Source organism: Rattus norvegicus, chromosome 3, assembly GCF_021556685.1.
Source record: "Rattus norvegicus strain SHRSP/BbbUtx chromosome 3, alternate assembly SHRSP_T2T, whole genome shotgun sequence".
Lineage (NCBI taxonomy): Eukaryota > Metazoa > Chordata > Mammalia > Rodentia > Muridae > Rattus > Rattus norvegicus.
In genome coordinates, this window is record NC_141536.1 from 31335992 (window position 1) to 31347910 (window position 11919).

Below are 11919 nucleotides of genomic sequence, written 5' to 3' on the forward strand. Positions count from 1 at the left end.
AAATCCCTTCCATCACATAATACTCAAACCACCAAATGTGCAAAACAAGAAAAAATATTAAAAGCAGTATGGGGGAAAAGTTGAGTAAAATATAAAGGCAGACCTATGAGAATGATACCAGACTTCTCACCAGAAACTATGAAAGCCAGAATATGCTGGGCAGATGTCATACAGACCATAAGAGAACACAAATGCCAGCCCAGGTTACTATATCCAGCAAAACTCTCATTTAACATACAGCGAAAAAATAAGATATTCCATGACAAAACCAAATTTACACAATACCTTTCTACAAATCTAGTCCTACGAAGGATAATAGATGGAAAACTCCAACACAAGGAGGGAAACTACACCCCAGAAAAAGCAAGAAAGTAATCTTTCTACAAGCCCAAAGGAAGATAGCCACACAAACATAATTCCACCTCTAACAACAAAAATAACTGGAAACAACAATCACTATTCCTCAATATCTCTTAACATCAATAGACTCTATTCCCCAATAAAAAGACATAAACTAACAGACTGGATATGAAAAGCAGAACCAGCATATTGCGGCAAACAGGAAAAACACCTCAGTGACAAAAACAGACACTATTTCAAAGTAAATGGCTAGAAAAAATTTTCCAATCAAATGGCCCTAAGAAACAAGTTGGAGTAACCAAAAGTTATCAAAAAAGATAAGGAAGGGCACTTCATATTCATCAAAGTAAAAATCCATCAAAAAGAACTCTTAATCCTGAATATCTATTCTCCAATTGCAAGGGCACCTATATTCATAAAAGAAACCTTACTAAATCTCAAAGCACACATTGTACCTCACACAATAATAGTGGGAAACTTCAACACCCCACTCTCATCTATGGACGGATCATGGAAACAAACTAAACAGGAAAATAGGAAAAACTAACAGAAGTTATGAACCAAATGGATTTAACACATATCTATAGAACACTTCATCCTAAAACAAAAGAACATATCTTATTCTTAGCATCTTATAGTACCTTCTCAAAAATTGATCATATAATCGGTTACAAAACAGACCTCAGCAGATACAAGAAGATTCAAATAACACCATAAATCCTATCACATCACCACGAACTAAGACTGGTCTTCAGTAACAACAAAAATGACAGAAAGTCCACATACATATGGAGTTGAACATTGCTCTACTCAATGATAACTTGGTTAAGAAAGAAATAAAGAAAGACATTAAAGGCTTTTTAGAATTTAATGAAAGTGAAGGTACAACATACCCAAACTTATGGGGAACAATGAAAGCAGTGCTAAGAGGAAAACTAATACCTCCAAAGAGAAACTGGAAAGAGCATACACTAGCAGCTGGACAGCACACCTCAAAGCTCTAGAAAAGCAAAATACACCAAAGAAGAGTAGAAGGCAGGAAATAATCAAACTCACGGCTGAAATCAACAAAGTAGAAACAAAAAGGACTATACAAAGACTAAACAAAATCAGGAGCTGGTTATTTGGGAAAATCAACAAGATAGATAAATGCTTAGCCACAATAACCAGAGGGCATAGAGAGAATATCCAAATTAACAAAATCAGAAATGAAAAGGGAGACATAACAACAGAATCTGAGGAAATTAAAAAAATCATCAGCTCCTACTACAAAAGCCTATATTCAACAAAACTGGAAAATCTGGAGGAAATTGACAATTTTCTAGACAGACACCAAGTACCAGAGTTAAATTAGATTAACCATCTAAGCAGTTCCATAATGCCTAAAGAAGTAGAAGCAGTTATTAAAAGTTTCCCAATCAAGAAAAGCCTAGGACCAGATAGGGTCAGTGGAGAATTCTGTCAGACCTTCGTAGAAGACCTAATACCAATACTGTCCAAACTATTCCAGAAAATATAAACATAAGGAACACTATTCAATTCCTACTATGAAGTCAGAATTATGCATGGACCTAAACCACACAACAAAGAAAGACCCAACAAAGAAAAAGAACTTTAGACCAATTTCCCTTTTGAATATCGATGCAAAAAATACTCAATAAAATACTTGCAAACATAATCCACAAACACCTCAAAATGATCATCCATCATGATCAAGTAGACTTCATCTCAAGGATGCAGAGATCACTCAAAATACAGAAATCCATCAACATAATCCACTACATAAAAGAAAAAGCTCAATGAATAAAACCACGTGGTCATCTCATTAGATGCTGATAAAGCATTTGAAAAACTTCAACACCCCTTGATGTTAAAAGTCTTGGAAAAATCAGGAATTCAAGGCCCATTTCTATAGATAAAGCAATATACAGCAAAGCAATTGCCAACATCAAATTAAATGGAGTGAAACTTGAAGCAATTCCACTAAACTCGGGAACTAAAGAAGGCTACTCACTCTCTCCCTACTTATTCAATATAGCACTCAGTCCTAGCCAGAGCAATCAGCCAATCATCATCATTCTGATTGATGTAAGGTGGAGTCTCAGGGCGGTTTTGATTTGCATTTCCCTGATGACTAAGGATGTTGAACATTTCATTAGGTGTTTCTCTGCCATTTGAGATTCCTCAGTTGAGATGTCTTTGTTTAGTTCTATCTATGTTTAATTAAGTTATGTGTTTTTCTGAAGTCTAAATTCTTGTCCTTTGTATATTTTGGAGATTAACCTTCTATCAGATATAGGTAGGTAATGATCTCTTCCCATCTGTAGATTGCCAGTCTGTTCTATTGACAGTATCCTTTGCTTTACAGAAGCTTTTCAGTTTCATGGGGTCCCATTTATTAATTGATGATCTTAGAGCCCAAGCCATTGGTGTTCTATTCAAGAAATTTTCTCCTGTGTTGGTGTGTTCAATGCTATTTCTCACTTTCTCTTCTATTCGATTCAGCATATCAGGTTTTATGTGGAGGTCCTTGATACACTGGGACTTGAGCTTTATACAAGGAAATAAATATGGATCAATTTGCACTCTACCTGACTGCCAGTTATGCTAGAATTATTTGTTGAAAATGCTCTTTTTTCCCACTGGATGGTTTTGGCTTCTTTGTCAAAGATCAAGTGACATATGTGTGAACCTATTTCTGTGACTTCAATTCTATTTCATTGATCTACCTGTCCATCTTCGTACCAATACCATCAAATTTTATCACTATTGCTCTGTAGTGTATAGTGTATCTTGAAGTCAGGAATGATGATTCCCCAAGAAGTGATTTTATTGTTGAGAATTGTTTTCATTATTCTGGGATTATTTGTTATTCCAGAAGTTGAGAGGTGCTCTTTCTAGCTCTGTAAAGAATTGAGTTGAAATTTTGAAAGGGATTACATTTCGTTTGTAGATTGCTTTTAGTAAGATGGCCTTTTTTACTACAGTAACTCTATAGATCCATGAGTATGGGAGATCTTTCCATCTTCTGAAGTCTGAATTCTTTCTTCTGAGACTTGAATTTCTCGTCATATAGATCATTCACTTGTTTGGTTAGAGTTATGCCAAGATACATTATATTATCTGTGACTATTGTGAAGGTAGTTGTTCTCTTAATTTCTAAGTTTATTCTTTATATAGAGTAACTGATTTAATTCAGTTAATTTTATATCCATCCATTTTGTTAAAGTTGTTTATCAGGTGTAGCTGGTAGAATTTTTGGGGTTGCTTCTGTATACTATCATATCATGTATAAATAGTGATAACTGCATTTCTTGCTTTCCAATTTCTTTCCCTTTGACCTCATTTCGGCATTTAATTGCTCTAGCTAGAACTTTGATTAGTATGTTGAATAAATAGGGAGAGAGTGGGCAGCCTTGATTAGTCCCTGATTTTTGCGGGATTGCTTCAAGTTCTTATCCATTTAAATTGACTTTATCTATTGGTTTGCTGTAAATTTCCTTTATTATGTTTAGGTATGTACCTTGAATTCCTCATCTTTCCAAGACTTTTAACATGAAGGGGATGTTGTATTGTTTTGAAGGCCTTTTCAGAACTTAATGAGATGATCATGCTATTTTTTTTTCCTTTGAGTTTGGTTATATAGTAGATTTCAGTTTTGTTAAGTTTTGTTTTGTGTCTGATTATATGGTCAGTTTCAGAGAAGGTACTGTGAGATGCTGAGAAGAAGGTATATTCTTTTATTTTATGGTGAAATGTTCTGTAGATATCTGTTAAATACATTTGGTGCATTACTTCTGTTCGTTTTATTCTGTCTTTGTTTAGTTTCTGTTTCCATGAACTGTCTGTTGGTGACAGTGGGGTGTTGAAGACTGTCACTATTGTTGTGTGGGGATCAGTGTGTGTTTGGGACTTTAGTAACATTTCTTTTACAAATGTGGCTGCCTTTGAGGCATAGACATTCAGAACTGAGAGTTCATCTTGGTGGGTTTTTCCTTTGATGAGGATGAAGAGTCCTTCCCCATCTCATTTGAAAAAAAATTGGTTGAAAGTCCATTTTATTGGATATTAAAATGGCTACTCCAGCTTCTTTCTTGGAATCAATAGCTTGGAAATTTTTTTCTAGTCTGAGGTAGTGTCTGTCTTTGTCACTGATATGTGTTTCTTTTATGTAACAAAAATGCTGGGTCCTGTTTATGTATCTGGTCAGTTAGCCTATGTCTTTTTAATGTGGAATTGAGTGAATTGATATCAAGAGTTATTAAAGTACAATGATAGTTGATTCCTGTTATTTTTGTTCCTAGTGGTGACATCATGTTTGTGTGGTCCTCTTCTTTTGGGTTTATTGAGATAATTAATTCCTTGTTTTTTTATAGGTGTTGTTCTCCTCTTTGTGTTGGAGTTTTCCCTCTATTATCTTCTTAGTGCTGGATTAGTGGAAAGATATTATTTAAATTTGGTTTTGTCATGGACTATCTTGTTTTCTCCATACATGAAGTTTGAAAGTTTTGCTGGGTGTAGTAGCTTGGGCTGTCATTTGTGTTCTCTTGGGATCTGTATGACATCTGTCCAAGATTTTCTGGCTTTTAAAGTCCCTGCTGAGAAGCCTGGCATGTAATTCTGATAGGTCTGCCTTTATATCTTATTTGACCTTTTTCCCTTACCACTTTTAATATTTTTTCCTTTGTTCTGTGCATTTAGTATTTTAATTATTATGTGAATGGAGGAATTTCTTTGCCTGTTGAATCTATTTGGTGTTCTATAAGCTGTTTGTATATTTATGACCATCCCTTTCTTTAGGGGAGTTTTCTTCTATGATTTTGTTGAAGATGTGTCCTGGCACTTTGCATTGGGAATCTCCTCTCTCCTTTATTCCTATTATTCTTAGATTTGGTCTTTTCATTGGGTCCTGATTCTCCTGGATGTTTTGGGTTAGGAAATTTTTGCACTTTGTATTTTCTTTGACTGTTGTGTCAATATCATCTATGGTATAGTTTATTACTGAAATCCTCTATTCCATCTCTTGTAATCTGTTAGTGGTACTTACATTTGTAATTCCTGTTCTCTTTCCTACATTTTGCATCTCCAATCTTGCATCCCTTTGTGATTTCTTTATTGTTTTTCTTTTCAGTTTTAAATTCTGGACCATTTTGTTCAATTCCTTCACCTGTTTGATTGTGTTTTTATCTATTTTTTAAGGGATTTATGTGTTTCCTCTTTAAAAGCTTCTACCAATTTACCTCATTCTCCTATATTTCTTTAAGTGAGTTATTTATGACCTCCTTACAGTTCTCCATCATTTTCATGAGATAGGACTTTAGTATTGGTTTTCTAGTGGGTTAGGGTATCCAGGACTTGCTGTGGTGGGAGAACTGACTTCTGATGTTGCCTAGTAGCATTGGTTTCTGTTGCTTATGTTCTTGTGCTGGCCTCCAGCCTTCTGGTTATCTCTGGGGTTAATTGGCCTTGCTGTCTCTGACTCAATCCTGTCCCTTCTTTGAGCCTGTGAGCCTGGTTGTGACAGGACTCCTGGGAGTCAAGTTGTCTCTGTGCTTGGTTGTCTGAAGTGAGGTTCTGCCTGGGATCAAGTACTGGACTGGAAGTTAGATGTGTTTCTGGCAGGTCACGGCAGATAGTGTCTACTTCTGCTGTGCCCCATGGGGGTCTTGTTAGGCCAGGTATTGTGGCAGGGGAGGAATGTGTCACCTGTGATCCTGGTTGTGTCAAAGCACCTCAGAGTCAAGTGTCCCTAGGTGAGATGGTGTCTGCAGTGCAGGCTCTGCATAAAATGTGTTGTCCATCCAAAAAAATGTATCAATAAAAATTAAAGTGTAATCTTTTTTTTTTTTTTTGGTTCTTTTTTTCGGAGCTGGGGACCGAACCCAGGGCCTTGCGCTTCCTAGGTAAGCGCTCTACCACTGAGCTAAATCCCCAGCCCCATTAAAGTGTAATCTAATCAAACAGAAATAAAGAAATAAATAGGCAAATGATTTTATTTGTAGTTGTGTGTTTATTTCTTACAGTAAAAGATAATGACTCAAGGTGAGTTTTTAATGTAACATACAATTTAGTAATAACTAATCCACCTAAAATTAAAATGTTTCCTGTTCTTTAAAGAAGTCAAAGACATATAATTCACTCACAATGAGAATAGAAATGATTTCTTACCATGTGAAGCTACAAAATTAGTATTCACATGGAAATATATACATAAATGATTTTATTATAAGGTTTATAATAGATATAAAAGGAGAAATGTACTAAATGCCATAAAATAAACTGTGGGAACAGCCAAAACAATAGATGAAGGTTAGAGAGTTCCAAAAGGAAAATGTAAAAGTGAGAGAAATAAAAGAGGAACAAAGTAACAAAATAACAAGTACATTAGAAAGGATAAAAAGATGTTGAAGGACAGTATAATGATTAACTAATGTATTTTATCACTGCTGAAGTAAGCAGATACATTTAAAGAAAATATAATCACTTAAATTGAATGAGTAGATTTTATACAATAGACAGTGTCTTCTTGCTAGCATCATGGAGTAAATGCTATATATATATATGTAATTCATACACTTAAACATATAAAGAACACATTGTATTTTCAAAATGGAAATAATGTAGTTTCATTCTTTCTCACTGCTATATGATAGAACTGAAAATAACAATTGTATTTTGATATATTTGTATCAATTTTTTCAATTATAAACTTCTTTTTGAAAAGTTATTATTTTCACTTACTTTACTGCTGCTGCTGCTGCTGCTTTTCCAGATACAAAGTTCTTTCTGTATTTCAAAAAATAAAGTATTATTATTATTGCTTTCCTAAACAGAGAATTTCAGTATAAACTATACCAGTTTTCTCCTGTTCTTGTTCAGAAAATATCAGCCTTCAGTCTCTCTCTTAGTTGTCTTAAATTAGACTTTTTCCCTGTGCAGCTCTCTAGCTTTCAAGAAGTTAGCAACTTGGGAAAACAGTTCACTTTCAGCAAATGGTGCTGGTTCAACTGGAGGGCAACATGTAGAAGAATGCAGATCGATCCATGCTTATCACCCTGTACAAAGCTTAAGTCCAACTGGATCAAGGACCTCCACATCAAACCAGACACACTCAAACTAATAGAAGAAAAACTAGGGAAGCATCTGGAACACATGGGCACTGGAAAAAATTTCCTGAACAAAACACCAATGGCTTATACTCTAAGATCAAGAATCAACAAATGGGATCTCATAAAACTGCAAAGCTTCTGTAAGGCAAAGGACACTGTGGTTAGGACAAAACGGCAACCAACAGATTGGGAAAAGATCTTTACCAACCCTACAACAGATAGAGGTCTTATATCCAAAATATACAAAGAACTCAAGAAGTTAGACCATAGGGAAACAAATAACACTATTAAAAAATGGGGTTCAGAGCTAAACAAAGAATTCACAGCTGAGGAATGCCGAATGGCTGAGAAACACCTAAAGAAATGTTCAACACCTTTAGTCATAAGGGAAATGCAAATCAAAACAACCCTGAGATTTCACCTCACACACAGTGAGAATGGCTAAGATCAAAAACTCAGGTGACAGCGTATGCTGGCGAGGAGGTGGAGAAAGAGGAACACTCCTCCATTGTTGGTGGGATTGCAGACTGGTAAAACCATTCTGGAAATCAGTCTGGAGGATCCTCAGAAAATTGGACATTGAACTGCCTGAGGATCCAGCTATACCTCTCTTGGGCATATACCCAAAAGATGCCTCAACATATAAAAGAGACACGTGCTCCACTATGTTCATCGCAGCCTTATTTATAATAGCCAGAAAATGGAAAGAACCCAGATGCCCTTCAACAGAGGAATGGATACAGAAAATGTGGTACATCTACACAATGGAATATTACTCAGCTATCAAAAACAACGAGTTTATGAAATTCATAGGCAAATGGTTGGAACTGGAAAATATCATCCTGAGTGAGCTAACCCAATCACAGAAAGACATACATGGTATGCACTCATTGATAAGTGGCTATTAGCCCAAATGCTTGAATTACCCTAGATCCCTAGAACAAACGAAACTCAAGACGGATGATCAAAATGTGAATGCTTCACTCCTTCTTTAAATGAGGAAAAAGAATACCCTTGGCAGGGAAGGGAGAGGCAAAGATTAAAACAGAGACTGAAGGAACACCCATTCAGAGCCTGCCCCACATGTGGCCCATACATATACAGCCACCCAATTAGACAAGATGGATGAAGCAAAGAAGTGCAGACCGACAGGACCCAGACATAGATCGCTCCTGAGAGACACAGCCAGAATACAGCAAATACAGAGGCGAATGCCAGCAGCAAACCACTGAACTGAGAATAGGACCCCCGTTGAAGGAATCAGAGAAAGAACTGGAAGAGCTTGAAGGGGCTCGAGACCCCATATGTACAACAATGCCAAGCAACCAGAGCTTCCAGGGACTAAGCCACTACCCAAAGACTATACATGGACTGACCCTGGACTCTGACCTCATAGGTAGCAATGAATATCCTAGTAAGAGCACCAGTGGAAGGGGAAGCCCTGGGTCCTGCTAAGACTGAACCCCCAGTGAACTAGACTGTGGGGGGGGAGGGCGGCAATGGGAGGAGGGTTGGGAGGGGAACACCCATAAGGAAGGGGAGGGGGGAGTGGGATGTTTGCCCGGAAACTGGGAAAGGGAATAACACTCGAAATGTATATAAGAAATACTCAAGTTAATAAAAAAAAAAAAAGGAAAAAAAATGTCCCATGTTCCTTCTTTACATCCTTAATGTCTTATGGTATCAGCAAGAAGAAAGACCTAATGAAGTAGTGTGAGGACAGTGAAAGGTCACATAGTCTCCCAAGGAAAGGAAGCTAAACCAAGAGCTTGACTATCAGTTCTGTACTGGAGGATAAGAGACAGACCCAAAAATCAACACTACTTGCACTGAAGACTCATTCTTTCCTGCTATCCCTTTTCACACAGAGAAGAGATCTCATGGCAACTTGAGCTGTGCAACACACTGGGCATAGAGACACAGGTTGTCCAGTGATAGGAGGATACTCTGAAGTTAAACATCCAGTATCCTTCTGTTATGTGATAAAAAGGATCCAAGTCCCTGGATGAGAATCTCACCAAGATTTCTGTTCCAGTGGTCAACGTCACTGTGAACAAGAGCCAGAAGGGGGCGATACACATCCACTTGAGAGAAATCAAAACCATGGTGTCCACAGGATTCAACAGAGACAAACTCAGTTTCTGTGGAACTTTGTGTACAAAGTTCCTGCCCTAAAGCAGGAAAGAATTGTAAATTCATAATTATACTAGGCCTCACTTTTTCAGACCTGATCTTATAATTAATGTCTACCAAAGTCCACATGGAGTAAAATTCCTATTTGATTTCTGAGATTCACAGAAACAAAAGCACAGACATAATCACCTTCTTAATGCATGGGAAATAAGGTTATTAGTAGTAGTTTGAAATAATAAACAGTTTCTAACTTGCTGGTGTATTTTGCATGGTGGGAGGGGACACATCTAGGGACAGGATAAAGCAATAGTGAAGCATGTTGGTGTTAAAAATTTCCCACTGTTTTTCATTGTTTATTTTCTATAAACATAAAGTTGTGACAATATATGAAGATACAACAGGTAATTGATATAAGAAGTGTCTATTAATCTATTTGGAAAATCTGCCGAGTATAACTCTGGTTGATATAGTGCCTTTTGATTACAAAGAACAGGATCTGACACCATAGGCAGTTGTCTACCTCCCATGTGTGTGCTTGGCAAGAGAAAGACTGGCAACCTAATAGAATAACAAAGAAAAGTAGTGAATGAGGACAGTGAGGTATAGAAATGTGCTCTGTCTGTTGCCTGGGCAGTAGCATGAAGCTTGGCTATAAAAATAAGCAAAAGCACTCACAGGTGATATTAAAATGACGTATAGCCCTCTTATCAATAAAACAACTTTATTATTATTGCATATTTCCATAATCACATAAGCTAGATCAAATAATACCATTTGAAATATACTGTGGATAAAGACCAAAGAGAGATTAATGTCTTCACAGAGAACAGCAAATAATAAAAGATGTTGGGCTTAAATTGTTTTTCCTTCACTAAATTAATGAGTCCCTGCCAGTGAATAAAAACAGCTTCTTTATTTCTAACTTGTGCAATCATGGTTGGATGGTTAAAATAATAAACCCATGTCACTTGGGATTTCCTAGTGTCAATTTAAATCATGCTGATTATAAAGTTTATCAGTGCCCAGCACACCAGGTACTAATAAATAAAATTGATATCAGCAATTGAATTACTTCTTAAAAATTATAAAGTATTTTCACATCCCATATCTCTCTCAACCTCCCTAATAACCTAGTAGCATTATAACACAGAAAAAAGACCTTTGACATTGCACACATATTAAATTTAAGCTCCCAATTTAGTGTATAAAAAATGTCATTTATGAAAGGGATAGCACCAGAATTCACAAGTTGATGACTGTTTGAGGTGATTGCTGAGGTAACTCATAAGTTAATGCATACATAAATTCTCACAGTTAAAGAAAAACTTAAATGGTTTCATGTGAGAGAGGGTGCTTTTGTAATATCAATTCATATTTACACTGAGGAACAGAAGAAAAATGCCACATTTAGAATTGAAGACCCAGAGATGAAACCATACACCTATGGTCTCTAGATTTTTGACAAAGGAGCTAAAACCATCCAGTGGAAAAAAATAACATTTTCAACAACTGGTGCTGGTTCAAATGGAGGTCAGCATGTAGAAGAATGCAAATCGATCCATTCTTATCTTATCACCCTGTACAAAGTTCAAGTCCAAGTGGATCAAGGACTTCAAAAAAAAAAAAAAACAAATACACTGAATCTAATAGAAGAGAAAGTGGGGAAGATCCTGGAACACATGGAAAATGACACTGTCAATGGGACAAAATGACAACCAACATAGTGAGAAAAGATCTTTACCAATCTTACATCCAATAGAGGGCAAATATCCAATATATACAAAAACTCAAGAAGTTAGACTCCAGAGAGCCAAATAACCCTATTAAAAATGGGGTACAGAACTAAACAAAATATTCTCAGCTGAGGATTATCAAATAGTCAAAAAGCATCTAAAGAAAAGTTCAACATCCTTAGTCATCAGGGAAATGCAAATCAAAACAAGCCTGAGATTCTAACTCACACCAGTTAAAATGGCTAAGATCAAAAACTCAGATGACAACAGACACTGGCTTGGATGTGTCCCGCGTGTGACTTTCCGCCGGCAAGAAGCACGCGGACATTTAGAAATCCTTGCTATGACCAAACTGTATTTTAATCTTAAAGAGAAGTGCCCGCCGCTCCAACATGGCAAACTTATAAAACCCTAGTGCGGCACATCCACACCTGATTGGTTGTTTACCCATGATCTCATAAGGCATGCCCTGGAGTGGGCAAAGACCTGGCACGAAGGCACTCTTGCACATGCGCACAGTTAATTTCCTGAAAGGGTGCCGGCTGGCGCGGCGAAGGCTGGCGCCATCTAGTAATGGCGGAGGC